Raw genomic sequence first — 15717 nt, forward strand, 5'->3', positions numbered from 1 at the left:
ACGTGAGGTTTTTCAGAAATAATCAATCAATTTGTTTGATCGATTTTTGTGTCAATTTTTTTTTTCCTGAGTACATTTTTGACATTTCCTCCACCACCATTTCTTCCGGATGCTTCTATATTTAGCTTAAGTACGACATTCTTTCAGTTCAGCTCCATAAACTGCACATTAAACACCTGAGTGACCGGTGAGTAGGGAAACCCGCGAATCACAAATTACATCTTAATGTTCATCTAGAAATTTGTATGTTGTAATACAAAAAATAAATAAAATAAATTTTGGCTGTAAAGCTTCTAACTGTTTCTACTCAGGTTGTTTTTGAACTATTTCTGTTTCTCGATGCTGACATGTCTTTCGACTGAGTTATGAGACAGTGTGTACATGTACAGTGAGGTGACACGGAAACTGTTTGCAAGATAAAGAATTCTTGAATTAGCCAATCAGTAGGTACCGTTTTTCTACAAAACTTCAATATAAAAAAAATATACAAAGCTGCAAGCAGAGCTCAAAACCTCTTCTGTCTGCTCATGTTCTGAGGGGACAAGGATGCCCACTTTCTACAGAATTACCAAATAAACAATTTCTTCCAAAAGTATTGGGACACTGGACTTTTTCAGCCATATGTAATTTTTTAACAAATTGGGACCATACATTTGAAGGCACACACTTGAATCGGGACTCTTTGGATGTGGGAGCATGAAATTGTCCCTTCGTTTGAACTTGGAGACCCAAATCTGTTCCAGCATGACAATACCCCTGTGCACAAAGCCAGCTCCATGAAGTTCTTCCTGCTATACAGCTCCAACTCTATTGAACATGATGACTGTAAACTCTGACTCCACCTGAGGCCTCCTCACCTGACCTCCATCAGCACCAGATTTCACTAACTCCCTTGTGGCTGAATTAGATCTCACACAAATCTTTACAAAATCTAGTGGAACATCCACTCATTATAAAAGCTAGTGGGGACTCAATGTAGAACTGGATGTTTACAAAGAAGCAAATTCCGAATGTGTGTGTATATATATTTGCATTTCTCTATACTATTTTTTTTCTATGTTTGCACTATTTAGCCTGTTTTTTGTTGTTGTTTTTTTACTTCATGTTCTCTTTCGAACTTGTCTTTGATTTCGATTCCATTTTGGAATGTTTATCTATTACTGAGGTCCTGAGGCGAGACTCTTCTCTTACTTAATGTCAAGGAAGCGTTCTAGTCAATGTTTACTGATTTTTGATTACATACAGTTTATTTATTTTACTTTTCAGGAGCAGTTCAACTTTGTTTTATATATTTTAACAGAGATTTGCAGAACAATCCAAATTATTCTTACTATTAAACTTATATTCCCACTTCATATTTCTTCAACTTTTGTCCTATATTAACCTACAGACTCCCCGCTTTCCCCTGCACCACTGTATATGTATAAAGAAATGCTGTTTCTCACCTCACTGGTGTCCTCTGGGCTCGTCACTCGTCTGTCTTTTGTCCCAAAGTGGAAAATATTTGGAGAATTGTAGGTCCAAATGTACGAGTCTGAGACGTCCGAAAAAACTCTTCTGGACAGGACACAGGGGGAGCCTGAGATACCCTGATCAGCTCCTGAGCACACTCACACACTCACAGATACACTCACACACACACACACACACACACACACACACACACACACACACACACACACACACACACACACACACACACACAGTCACACACACTTACACACAGAGATACACACAGAAGAACGCCAGCACAGCAGCCCATTGGTCACATTACTCAGCGTGTGGCCAATTAGGAGTGCTTGAGAAAGAGACCGAGATAGAAAGGAGAGAAACACCTAGAGGCTAAAAGTGTGTGTGTGTGTGTGTGTGTGTGTGTGTGTGTGTGTGTCAAAGGGGACAGCTGTTGCTTGAAAGTCTTGGAATTTCAGTATTTGTTTTGTGTCTTCATGTTGTCCGTGTCGTTGATGGTGTGTGTGTGTGTGTGTGTGCGTGTGTGTGTGTGTGTGTGTGTGTGTGTGTGTGTGTGTGTGTGTAGGGGGGTGTATTAATGCACAAATGGCAATATTTTATTCATTTCCAGTCTGATGACAAATTCCGTCTCAGGTTATGTAATATTATTCGACACACAGACGATCAGCTTCCCGAATCCATGCCGGCCTCTGATTGGTCTGTAGATCAGGTTCAGAGGTCAAATCGCCAGAGGAGAGAGAGGGAGAGAAAAGGAGAGGAAGTTTCACAATCGGCAATTACAGGTCTCAGCTGGGGTTTTTGTTGTGGGTGAGAGCAAAAGGTCAAAAGTCAGAGGAAGACCAAAAAAAAAAAAAGACGTCAATACAAATCTCACGTGCTTCAAATTTTTCGTTGAGGAAAAAAAATTCTGCACACAAAACAAACAAATAAGCAAATGATTGAGATAAATGAGTAAGAACACTACAATTGCAAAAGTATTGGGACAGCAGATCAGTTTTCCAGCCATATGTGTTTCTTTGATGTGTTTCTTCTGTTACCACAAACCTGGAAGCACCCAATTGTATCAGACATCTTTGGATGCAGGAGCAGGAATTTTCCTTTTCAAATCTGTTCCAGCATAAAAAAAATCCAGCTCCATAAAGAGCTGCTTTCCATGGGTTGGAGTGGAAGATCTTCTTGCTGTAGAGCTTTAAACCTTTAGGACAATGAATTTTTCTTGCTGACTGCACCCCAGGCCTCCTCCTCTCACCTCCATCAGTACCTGACTGAATAAAATCTCACAAAAAACTCCACAAAATCTAGTGGAACATCTCCCCAGAATATTTGTTCATATAATGTACTGTATGTTTTCGATCTGAAAAAAAAAAATGCTGTCTAGACATTTAGACAACGTCTACGCAAATCCGGGTGAATTTGAAAACGGCATTTTCGCTCTAAAAACGCTCCTCGGCCACACTTTGGTTCCTCTCAAGGTTTCTTCCTCGTGCATCTCAGGGAGTTTTTTGTAGATTTTTTCATTATTGGTTAACTTACAATAATAAAAAACAAACCTATACGCAATAAACGTATACATTCTAACTTATATCACCTAAAGCTGCTTTGACAACGATGTCCATTGTTAAAAAAACACAACAAATAAACCTGAAAAAAAAAAACTGAATAGAAATTGTGACATTTCAAGATAGAAACAATAATTTGTAGCTTTTATACTGTACAATATTTTCATTTCATGGTTAGTTTTTTATTTATTTTATTTTTTCTACTGTTTCATAGTCCACAATCCAAAGCATTCCCTTTTTTTTGTTACTGCTTTTGGATCAGGATTTTACAACAGTGTTTTTAGTGTCAACAACAAAAATGATATATATATTTAAGATTACGAGATTAAAATCATAACAATCAGAGTATAAAGTTGAAGTATTTTGAGAATAAAGTCAAAATTGGGGCTTTTTTTTTAGACTTTATCCTCAAAATTTTTATTCAAGACTCAAGACTTTATTCCCGTAATCTTAGATTTAAATTTATTTTTTAACGTGGCACTAAAATGCCATCATAGGATTCAGAGAGACAGAAAAAAAAACAGTTTACACATTACTTTACTTTATCATATCATCTCAGGGAATATCTTTTATATGAAGACTCGCTCATCAGAGAAACACTTTAAGGAAAAATGGGCATTTAAATACATTTTATGTTCAATTAATACAGTATACATGATAGTAAAATATACCTGTATACAGTATATTATATTTCTATCAATTGGATACCGAGTCTGAAAATCTAAAGTAAATTGTAAATAATATAAAGGACAGGCATTGTAAAGACAAACTTTACAATGCAACGTTGTTCTACTCTTCCAACCTCACGTGACTTCTGGTTAAAAACATAATAATTTGTGGAATTTTTTTTTTGTGGTAAGAAAATACCTCCATATTTTTATAAGTGACAGGTGACATCCCTGAATAACCCTCAGCTCAGAAGCGCAGACCTGCTGTATTTGTGCGGAAATGGCGACATCTTGTGGCTATAAGTTAAATACAATATCATATTTTGTCCACCAGAGGGTGCCATTGACGCAAAAATCTAATTTGACATGCTAAATTCAAATTATATTCACAAAACAACAAAATAAAACGAAGAAAATTGAGGTGCAAAAGTAAAGTTTTTAGGTAAAATAAATTGGTTGGTGCAGTGTGTGCTGCGTTCAGGCCCCTGAGGGTACAAATGTCTTTTTTCCATCGTTTTATGTTTATCAGCAAAATGAAATAGTATTTTTAACTAAAATATTTTTTATTATATTAAATAAATAATAAAAATAAATCGGACCAAATTCATTTTGGATCATTACTGAATGTGCTTTAATCGCAGCAGGTTGTAAGAGCAATCTGTGATTTACCAGCAGTACCTGATAAACATTGAGGCCATTCAAGGTCATTCGTTAACTTTACATTGAAAATAAAACCGGATTGATGAAGTAGAGCATGAAGAAAAAATATGAGATATTTTGTTATATTTATTGTTTTAATGCTGGAAAAAGCAGATTTGAGCATCCGAAATGTAATGGCATTTTTATAGTTTAGGTCACATTATGTAAAGTTCTACAATAAAAAAAAAAAATCGTACATACAGACTTTAAAAAATAAAATAAAATAAAAAAACACTCCATGTAAAATAGTACTGAACTTTATTACAAAAATAAAAAAATAATAAATGAATAAATAAATAATAACTGTACTGATTCATAAAAATGTGCTAAAGGAAATAAATATTAATATATTAATTATGATAATGAATATTGAGGGGAAAAAAGTAAAACTCCTAATAAATAAAAACAGTTACATTTACTTTCAAAATGAATTTAAAAAATGCACTTCAACAAACAGCATGTGGCATCAGAGATTCACCTTTAGAGGCCACTCTCATACTCTATAACACCACCCAGAAAAACTATTGGCATGATTCTTTGCTAATAGCTCCAACTCAATCGGTGCAAACCAGATTAATCGATCAAGCGCTATTCATGATCCAGTTCTGATCCTCATGTGCCCATTCTAGGAACTTTCAGTGGTATACAGGGGTCCGTTTAGGTCAGCTACACAACTCTTGGTGCCCGATGTTCTATCATCTTTCAATCAAAAACAGCTTGACCATTTTGACCAAATTGTGCTACAGTTGTTGTTGGGATCAGATCAGACTTGATAGCCTTTATTGATGACTATTAGTGATCCTTGAGCTTCAATGACCCTGTCACTGGTCCATCGTTTTCATTCTTTTGACCACTTCTAAGAGGTACTAACCCCCACCTATATACCAGGAACACCGCAAAAGCCGTGTTGTTTTAGAAATGCTCTGATTTATACATCTAGACATACAGTCTGTCTCTATTCTGTTCTGCCATGATGGATTTTTGATCCCATAATCGCCTAATAATTGTTCTGTTTTGAATCTATGTTACTATTTTCCTAATTTCGCAAATGATTATATGGTTACAGCAGAGAGCGGTGTGATTGTTTAAAACAAGTCTGTAGATCAGTCAAGGTTTCGGGCAACTTCAAGGTCAGAGCACCTCGAGTTCTATAAAGTGGTGTTGTGTACCAAAACAAAGAGCTACAAGAAAGGAACTGTTCAGTTTTATCGTATTATTTTTCTTGTCTCACTGCCAAATCAACAGAATTGTATTGGGGCATATTACCAATTACTGTACAACTTACAGATTTAATTTAACCACAAAGGCGTTTTTTCCTCTTTTCAATTTAAACTGATACTTCCTAAAAGCCGTACCAACTTCCATCCCAATCTTACATAATTAATGAACATTAACTTAAGCCAATGACATCCCTTTTTTAAAGGTGTGTATTTAAAAATGTTCTTATGTGGACCTGTACTGTTTATATATGTTTGGCAAGCTATGATCTTCCCTGTGAATAGCTGGGTCCTTATAAACATCTTAATGATAATATCAAGCTCAGGTGTGGATAAATATGCTGTACACAAACACACACACACACACACACACACACACACACACACACACACACACACACACACCCAGAGAATATATATCATACTTCTATTTAAATAAATAATATAAAAACAAACAAACAAAAAAATCTTTTCATTGTAAAAAGCAGCAAGTTCATGTGAAATGGTGGATGGTCTCTGAAGAGCTGCCAAAATTCCAGTCTGAGTCTCAGGGGGATTCTTGACCTTTTTTTAGTTCTATAAAACACAGAGGTTCTTTATATTCTACAGAACTATATATGGCTGGAAATGTCAGGAGTCCCAGTTCAATGTGCCATGTAGTGCATTTACACTCATCATTTGTAAGAATCCTTACAAACGTACAAACTTACAACTTGATGTGTTTTGGGTCAGGGGTTCTCTTTTACGCCTGAAAGAAACTCCTCAGTGCAGAACCTTTTTAACTTCCAGACTTAATGATTTGACTGATTTCATGAACATTATTTTAACATTTGAGTCCCCGTAAGGCCGTAAACGAACACTAACACACAACTTTCCTTCATATACTGTTGCCCACTTAGAAGGCGCTGACCTAACAAACACACACACACACACACACACACACACACACACACACACACACACACACACACACAAATTTAAACTTGTTACTAGTATTACACAAATTCTCTAAATCTATGTTCTGTCTGGTAAATCAGACAATCCTGCAGTGTGTCTGTGTAAATTTCCGATCGAAAGAGGAAAGTTCTCACACACGGACACAAAACCACATTTTGTTTCTGGAGAGTTCTACTGTTACTGTGAAATCAGGTCACACACAGAGGGACTAGTGTGTGTGTGTATATGTGTGCAAGTGTGTATAAGAGAGACAGAGAATGTAAGAGACAGAGAGAGAGAGAGAGAGAGAGAGAGAGAGAGAGAGAGAGAGACGCTTGGATTTGGAGCACAGGTGAACAGAAGAAACTGACAGGAAGATAAAGCCAAAACCAATGTTGTCTTTTTCCTGCTTATATAATATACTTTTCCCTCATGGTTTCCTCCTAGGATGTTTATGAAGCATTTGGTCACTTTACCAGATAAAATAATTTGTTTTCAGCCAAACATCCAAACATCACAAAAACAACTTGACAAATTGTCGCTATTTTCACGTATCACATTTAAACTCAAAATCGAAACAAACCAAACAAATGTCTCTGCAAACGAGAAGCAGCGGTATGGTAATACAGTTATTCCCCGACTTACGATGGAGATGCCCCCTGATATCTAGATCATAAGTTGAAAATATCTTAGGTTGGGACAAGGCCTAACCTACCCAGGAGTCTAACCGGTGATCAGTATGGAGTACTGTACTGTAATTTGTTAATGATTTAAACCCATGGCTTCACCTTACCTGCAGGACAAAAGATAAATAAAGCTTCAATCACGTCTTCAATTTTCTGTACAGTAGGTTGGCAAAGCATATGCGCAAAAATTTAGCTAGCGATTTGTTACTTGTAATTGTAAAAAACACTTGCCTGCTAACGTTTTAACTGTAAACACTGCTAATGTAAATCACGCAAACGATGACCTTGAAATGTTATATTTACTGTGTGCAGTTTTTATTTTCACCCAGTGATGCCTCCAGTGATGAATGTTTAACCTAATTAGGGGACCACCGCCCAACCTAAGAACACTGGCCACATTTGTGGAGCGTATTTGTTGTGGCCGTACTAGCAGGCAGGGATAATAAGTGTTGCTGCATGCTTAAAATGAGAAGCTGGAACCAGGATTCTTTGGAGCACAGAGAGAACTCAGAGACTCACTAGCAGAGGAAACTTGGAAACAAGGTATGTTTGCCAGACACTGGTGTTCCCAAAAAGAATTCTTCCTGGAATTTGTTCTTATAAACAAATGTGTGTGTGTGTGTGTGTGTTTTGATGTTTAATTGCTTTCCTGTATCTTTGCCTGTTGGTTGGAATAATTCAAATGTAGGCTTAGTACAGTTAACCAAAAGCTGTAATTTGGTTTAGAATAGACATAAAAACATGTTACACAAGTAGTCCTCGGGAAACAAGTGGCTAGTTTACCTCCTTTGTGAAGACTGGTGATGATGTCAGAAGGTTAAGCAAGGACATCCTTTGGAAAGGTACAAGCCTGAGCAACAACATCATCTGGAAAGGTACGATTTGATGATGTTCTTGCAAAGGCTGGAATTGGAGCATGGGCATCCACCTCAAAAGCAAGTGGTGAATCTCCTCAGGTGAAGGCAGGAGGCAGATTGATAATGTGATCAGAGAAGACAGGAAGTTACAATTAACATCCTTTGCAAAAGTAAGAGGTGGTACAACAATGTCCTTTTCAAAGGGAGAAAGTTTTGCATTGATGTTCTCTGTAAAAGATGGACATGGAGTTTCAGGTCCAGACGTAGGATAATGTTCTGTGTGAAGGCAGAAGTTTTAGCAAGATTCCCTATGAAGCACGAGGGTGATATCAAAAAAGATTTGTGAATAGTTTTGTAACACGCCAGATGGCAGCACAAGGCTGCAAACACAGTCACAGGGAGCACCGACTGTACATTCTGTCCCTGTCACCAAACTTTCCTCACGTGTGAGTTTCTCGCCGGAAACAACATGAACTCACTTCCCACCATGCTCGCCAGATTTGGCTTCCCTGTCTTCCCGAAGATGAAGATCCAGCTCAAAGGGCACTGTTTTGATACGAGTGAATTGCAGAAGGTGCTTGCTACGCTTTGAAAAGTAGACTTCTGGGACACATTCCAGGGGAAATCTGGGGGGGGGCTCTGTATTGCTGTGCAAGGGTACTATTTTGAAGGTGAGGTGTGGAAACTTGTAAACAAAGTGAGTCTTAAAACTTTTTGATACCACCTCTTATGAAGACGTCTTCTGCAAAAACAAGAAGCAGAATGACAATATCCTTTGCAAAGGTATACAACAGATCTTCAGCAATGCCTTCAGGTAACTAGAATGGCAGCGGGTCAGGAAAGGTGCCCTTTGCTAGAGTGGCCAGCTGAGCAACGGGGGCAAAACCATACACAAGGTTCAGGTTGATGAATTAGAGTCATCCATTGCATGGCAATCCATAAGTCATAGAAGCAAATGGAAGTAGGCAGCAAGGAGTTCACAAATTAGCCTTGGAGACATAAAGAACTCAAACTTAGAGGATTGGACAAAGATTACTTGAGTTTCTTGACTTATTAACTTCAAACTAAAAGAAAAATATGGTTGGTGCAGGAACTACGGTTTGTAGCTGCTTTGCCATAAGCAAGAACCTCAGTCCTCAACTAGCATTAGCATTAAATGTAACAATAAATAGACGCTAATGCTAAAGGCTCTGCTTCGTTTGTTCTCCTGCGCCTTTTCTGTATTCGACAAATGAAATGTCATATCCTTTTATAGACCCTGTGTATATATATCTGTGTGCGTGTGTGTGTGTGTGTGTGTGTGTGTGTGTGTGTGTGCACACATTGGCATTCCAAGACCGAATAGCATTGAGACAGAGTAAATAATGATGTTAGAAAAAGCGAAGGAAAAATAGAGAAACTCACAGACAGAGAGAGAGACAGAGAGAGAAGTAAAGGGCTGGGAAAAAAAAGTAGGATGAAGTGTTGGGGCATTAAACAGAAAATAAATAGATCATTATACACACTGAGAGAGAGAGAGAGAGAGAGAGAGAGAGAGAGAGAGAGAGAGAATTACACAAAGAGAAACAGACGACAGATAGAGAGAGTGACAGACGAAAAGACAGAGAGAAAAAAGAGAGAGATTTCAGTTCTCATTCTTCTGCCCTCCATCACATCCAGATGCTCTCACTCTGTAATTGAGTGATCGCTGCTGTTTTAGGCCAGGAATGTTCTCTCTTTTTTCTCTCTCTCTTTCTTACACATACACACACACACACACACACACAAACACAGTTTTTCCATGCAAAAGCAAAAGGATGACAAATAAGAAAAACGATAGAGAAGAAGGGACAAAAGGAGGGAAATGGAAGGAGAGAGTGAAAGAAAGAAAGAAAGAAAGAAAGAAAGAAAGAAAGAAAGAAAGAAAGAAAGAAAGAAACAAAGTAGGGTGTGTGTGTGTAAGAGAATGAGAGAGATAGAGAGAGAACGTGTGTGTGTGTGTGTGTGTGTGTGTGTGTGTGTGTGTGTGTGATCCATATATAGAAAGTGAGACTGAAAGAGTGAGAGTGAAATTGCAGTCTCTGGTTTCAGGAAGATCTCAGTATGAAACTTTAATAGGGTTCTGAATTATTGAATGTTTTAGCCACACACACACACACACACACACACACACACACACACACACACACACACACCTGGATTAATGCTTTGGCTTCGCATGGTTCAAACTCACAGCCTCAAATATTGCTTGAGAAATAAAAGGGAAATGAAAATAGAAATGTTTAGAGTGTGTGTGTGTGTGTGTGTGTGTGTGTGTGTGTGTGTAAGAGAAAGTGAAGGACAATAAATTACTTTGTTTGTTCAATCAAGATAGTTTCAGTATTGGTTCATGAATTGGTTTCCTTCACTTGAATTAGGAGAGCCAAACTTAATGTTCCTGTGCACATAGGAAGCTCCATGAAGATCTGGAGATCCTCTTCATGGTTTGGAGTGGAAGAGCTCTTGTCTCCTACCCTTTTGTCTACAAAATTTAATCCGTATACTCTATCTAGTGTGTTTTAATAAGTAAGCCGAAAAGTGTTTGCTCAGCTATCTGAAAGTTTATCGGCGTGAGATTAAAATTAGTGTGCGGAGCTGGAAGTTGGAATCAGAAATGAAAACAAATGTAAGAACAATGGGCAGCATTATCGGAGTACATTTAAAACAAGGTCCAGGTTTGTCCTTCATCTAACTTAGTGTGGGATTTGACCATGAACACACACACACACCCACACACCCACAATTTGTGTGTGTTTTTCCACACTTTAAAAATTCTAGCTACTTTTATATATCTCCATATGTTCAGGGTCCTGGGACATGAATTGAGTCTCCACCTGAGGAGTGGTTTAGAGACCTTTGACTCTATTTGGGTAAAGTCTTGAAGCTCAACTTAAGTAGAGGCTCGGAAGCCCCTGGACTTGACTTTAGTGGCTTAGGAAAATTGGGCTTGGCTTGAATGGAGGCTTAAGCACTAAGCTTTGGTACTTTGGTAGTGCCTTGGGGATCTTGCACTTGACTTGAGGAGTAGAGGCTTTGGGACCTTGAATTCAACTTGAGTTGTAGCTTAGTGTCCTTGGACTTTAATTTAGTTTCTCAATAGATTTGTGAGCTTTTATGCTTACATGTTTTATCCATTACTGGAATATAGACTTAGAAGCTTTGGGCTTCACTTGAATAGTTTACATATGTTGAACTTGAACAGTGTTTATCTTTAGATTTGACATGGGTAGCACTTAGTGACTTTCCGTTTCATGGACTTTGGACTTGACGTCAGGAGTTTTTTTAGGGACTTTGCAGTATTAGTGGCTTAGGAACTCTAGACTGATGGTAACAGCTGTAAGAGCTGCTAACCTCAGACTTGATAAATGCCATACAACACTACTGATTAGACCAATTACAACGACTTCAGTGTTACAGCTCCTCAAAATCTAACCCCTAATGCCAGATAGTAATGGAAACCTGTGTGTGTCATGGGCTGGGGGGAAATCGGGGTAGTTGGAATTGTGTGTCTACTTATTGCAAGTCTTTGAATGGTTTGTTTCTTTAGTTTCTCTTCTCTTCTTCTCTCTAATGTGACACAAAGTTGTCTTTATCTTCCAGGCAAACTAAAAGCGACCAGAGTCTCAGCATCAAGTTCCACAAAAACCCACACACACAGAGGTGGACAGACGCATAATCCGAAGCACAGACACACAGATGAAGTCAGCCAGGCAGGTAGACACAAAAACAAACACATTCCCAAGCATGTGATGGAAGCAAAGTATTTATCCTGGTGTCATGTTACTTTATATGATCAAGTACACACTTGAGGTTACGCACTTACAGGCTGATTTTTTCAGAGACTTCTGAGTTTTGTGTGGTTTTACAGCCTAAACCTAAATTTTCACTTGACAGAAGGACAGAAGGTGTGTAGATCAAACTGTCAGAGAAAAAGGCTGAACTTTTTACCGTTCCTTGCTCGCACCGAAATCATGCAAAAACTATGCACTTACGTCTGATTCACCGACCCTCCAACTATCGTCTGAAATTACGGCCATGGAGACTTGAATTTGAGACTTGATTTATTTATTTTTTTATGAGAGTGTCCGGCTTCCAGCGATGTGAGAAACAGAGACCAATGGTGACTCGATTTGGGCTGGAGCAGTGATGCAACAAAGTTGAAAAAAGTTAAGGCAAATATGTAGCTAACAAACAAAAGCCAAATTCTAGACAGACTTTCAGTGTTTTTTCTTTACTTGTATTATTTTCATTGTTGTACATTTATACTGACGAATCCAAACTGTGGAATATGGAATTATGCAGTAATCAAAAAACTTGTTAAACAATCCAAAGTAGCTACATTCAACTCATGGCATTGTAAAAATCCATATTATGGCAAGAAACAGTTACTTCAAGAAATGAAGGTCAGTCAACCAGAAAAATCTCAAGAACTTCATATGTATCTCCAAGTGCATTGGAGCTACCTCTGCTGCAGAGGATAAGTTTATAAGAATTACCAGCCCCGTAAACCACAGATTTTACTTAAATTCTTCTCGTAATTCAAGCGGCAGGCATATTTCAACATCAACTCTAAGCAGACAGTGTGAGTCAGTTTTCATAGTTGAATTGTGGCAAAGAAACAATTACTTCGAAAGAACAATAAGCAGAAAAGACTCGGGCCAAGAAACACAAGGAATAAACATTAGATCAGTGGAAATCTGTTTTTTTGGTTTGGCGAGTCCAAATTTGATATTTTTTGCGGTGTCCTTTTTAGATGTCCGAAGGGTGAACTGAAGGTTCTTGAATGTGTGTTTTCTACTGTGAAGCATGGAGGAAAATGTGTGGGTGCTTTGCAGGCAGACCAAACCGGCATGGCTACCACAGCATTTTGCAGGCCACGCATATTATCTGGTTTGCGTTTATTGGGACCATGTTTTGTTTCCAATAGGATAATGAACCCAAACACACATCTGGGTTCTGTAAGAGCTATATGTCCAAGTGAGAGAGCGATGGAGTGCTGCATCAGATGACCTGGCCTCCATAAACACCTGATTGAAATTCAGTTGAAATGGTTTGAGTGAAGGAAAAGCAGCCAACAAGCACTCAACACTTCTCAGGTTGCTTTTTACTTCTTAAGGTAAGTACCTTGTGAGTCTGATGAGAGAATGCCATGAGTTTGGCAATCAAAAGATACTTTGGACAATATAAAATAAATAAATGACAATGAAAATATTGGATGTCTTCAGGATACATGTGCAAATTTCTGTCTGTCTGTCTGTCTCGCCAATCATGTGTCAGTGGGCGGAGTCTTGCAGCTCAGAGGTGTCAGGAGTCAGAGGTGGATTTGTACGCGCGCGAGGGGAGGGGTGAGAGAGAGAGAGAGAGAGAGAGAGAGAGAGAGACAGTGACAGTGGGAGACGCTGTCGCGCGCTCAATAGCGGAGACTCGGCAGCGTCGTGGATCAGCATCCGCGGCCGCGTCTAGTGGCACGCGCCCAGCGTCCGAACGCAGCGGCACCATGCTCACCCGATTGAAGCGCGCGCTCCGGGACAAACACGCATCTATCCGGGGTCGCATCCCGCCGTGGAGCGCGTGAGTCACTCTGATCGTTTAGAGACCGCTAAGAGATACAATCTGTGTGTGTGTGTGTGTGTGTGTGTGTGTGTGTGTGTGTGTGTGTGTGTGTGTGTGTGGCGCGCAGTTCAGCTTCGATTTCCATGCAAACTCAAGAAAAACGTATATTTTCTGTTTGTCAGCTGAACCTCATCAACGTTATAAGGTCCTGATGAGGTCCTCACATTTATTGCACTCATAAACACATGAACATAAAACCATCACCATCCTACACACTTTACCAGTGGTGGACGAAGTACACAAAGCATGTACTTGAGCAAAAAAAGTCAAATTTGACTCCAGTAAGAGTAAAAAGTGTCCCTTTAAACCTTCACTTGAGTAAAAGTACAAAAGTATTTGCCTTTAAATGTACTTAAGTTTCCAAGTGCTCTGATTTATTAGGGCTATAATTTCTTATCATTTTATCACAAAACTCTTTGTTTAATCGACTCAGTTTAGGTGAAAAGACTTCTATCTATTCGAGTTCGAGTCAGGAGTTTTTTTCCCATTGTTTATTCCTCTCTAAATATTCTGCTTGCTGTTGAACTGACGCTGAACTGTTTGTTGGTGATAAGTACTGTAAATACACCAAGCGCCAATGGCGATTCCGGCTTGAACGAGGCTCTGGGTGACTCACGCCATGAACGTCTCCCCTATTTATTAGTTTCAGCTTTAAAAATCTCCTCTCTGCTTCAGCTACCGTCACTGGATGAGTAAGATCATATCCTCAAAGCAATTTGGTTACATTTCTGAGATCCATTTCATATATAGAGATCACAAGATATCACAGTTAAATACATCATTGTGCACAATTGATCAAACTCTCCGAACCAAGAAACTCTTTGGCTTATTGTATCCGTAAAAACACCTACAACATCTGTATGCTTATAATATGTCTTTTTTTTTAATTAGCATTTTAAGCTGGACTGGAGATTATTTTTGAACAACACATTTAGTTTTAATTTGCTCTTATAATAAACTCCATTCTTCAGGAAATATGTTACACCAGCCTTTTTTTGTTGATTTGTGAATTTTTATTAAGACACGAATCATGTAGGTGAAGGTGAGGGGGTCTGGGGTGCCTTCAGTCCAAACCATGGAAAGCATATCTTCAGGAGCTGGATTTGAACACAGGAGTTCACATTGTTACTCTTGAACAGGTTTCTAGTGCAAATGTGAACATAAACACAGAAGGGTAACATTTGGAAAGGAACCGTATGGAAAAACGAGGTGTTCTAATACTTTTGCCCAAAAACAGAAACAAAAACCTCAGTACCCTCAGGAATCTAACCATCATACTTTACAAGAAATAAAAAACAAACAAAAAAGAATTTACAAGTAATATATGGCGCTAAAATGTGGTGCATTGCGGCTTTAATACATAAAACTTGCGAATGTAAAGTAAAATTAAAAAATAAATTATTCATTGATTTATTACAATAATTTGTTTACACACACTCTCTCTCTCTCTCTAAATATATATACATATTTGCAGTATTTATTAGCAACAATAGGAAAGTTTCTTGAAAGATTTCAATATTGTAAAACCCTTCATTGCAACTATACATAAATTTATCAGAAAAACAAACAAAAAAACTCTCAGCATTTTACATTAATATACAGTATCACCTCTTTTCATAGTCTTCTATCAACACATTTCCAACTCCACCACATTTTATATATCTTTTTCTCTTCATATATATATATATATATATATATATATATATATATATATATATATATATATATTCTTACTGTACATTCTTCCCAACATTTAACATTCATGTATGTGTGTATATAATGTGTGTGAGGCACAGAATTGTCTAGAATTTTTTTGGAGCTTGAAATATCCCCTTTACTTGAACTAGGAGACCCAAACTCCCCAAAAAATTAAGATAAGCCTTCCATAGGTTGGAGTGAAAGATCTAAATCTAGTAGAACATCTTCCCAGAAGACTGGAGCTTATTATAAGGGCAAATGGAGACTAAATGTGGGATGGGATTTTCAGAAAGAAG

At 38.1% G+C, this 15717-nt stretch overlaps 1 protein-coding gene across 1 annotated transcript in view; it reads right to left on the reverse strand.

Moving 5' to 3' along the window:
- kcnj13 (potassium inwardly rectifying channel subfamily J member 13) overlaps window positions 1-1646 on the reverse strand; it is an 18998-nt gene extending 17352 nt beyond the window's left edge. The window contains exon 1 of the mRNA XM_046863539.1: window positions 1446-1646. The gene's annotated coding sequence lies outside the window, so the exon portion shown is untranslated. The remainder of the gene's footprint in view (window positions 1-1445) is intronic.
- Window positions 1647-15717: the final 14071 nt, after the last annotated feature.

The sequence above is a fragment of the Silurus meridionalis genome, chromosome 12 (assembly GCF_014805685.1).
Source record: "Silurus meridionalis isolate SWU-2019-XX chromosome 12, ASM1480568v1, whole genome shotgun sequence".
NCBI lineage: Eukaryota > Metazoa > Chordata > Actinopteri > Siluriformes > Siluridae > Silurus > Silurus meridionalis.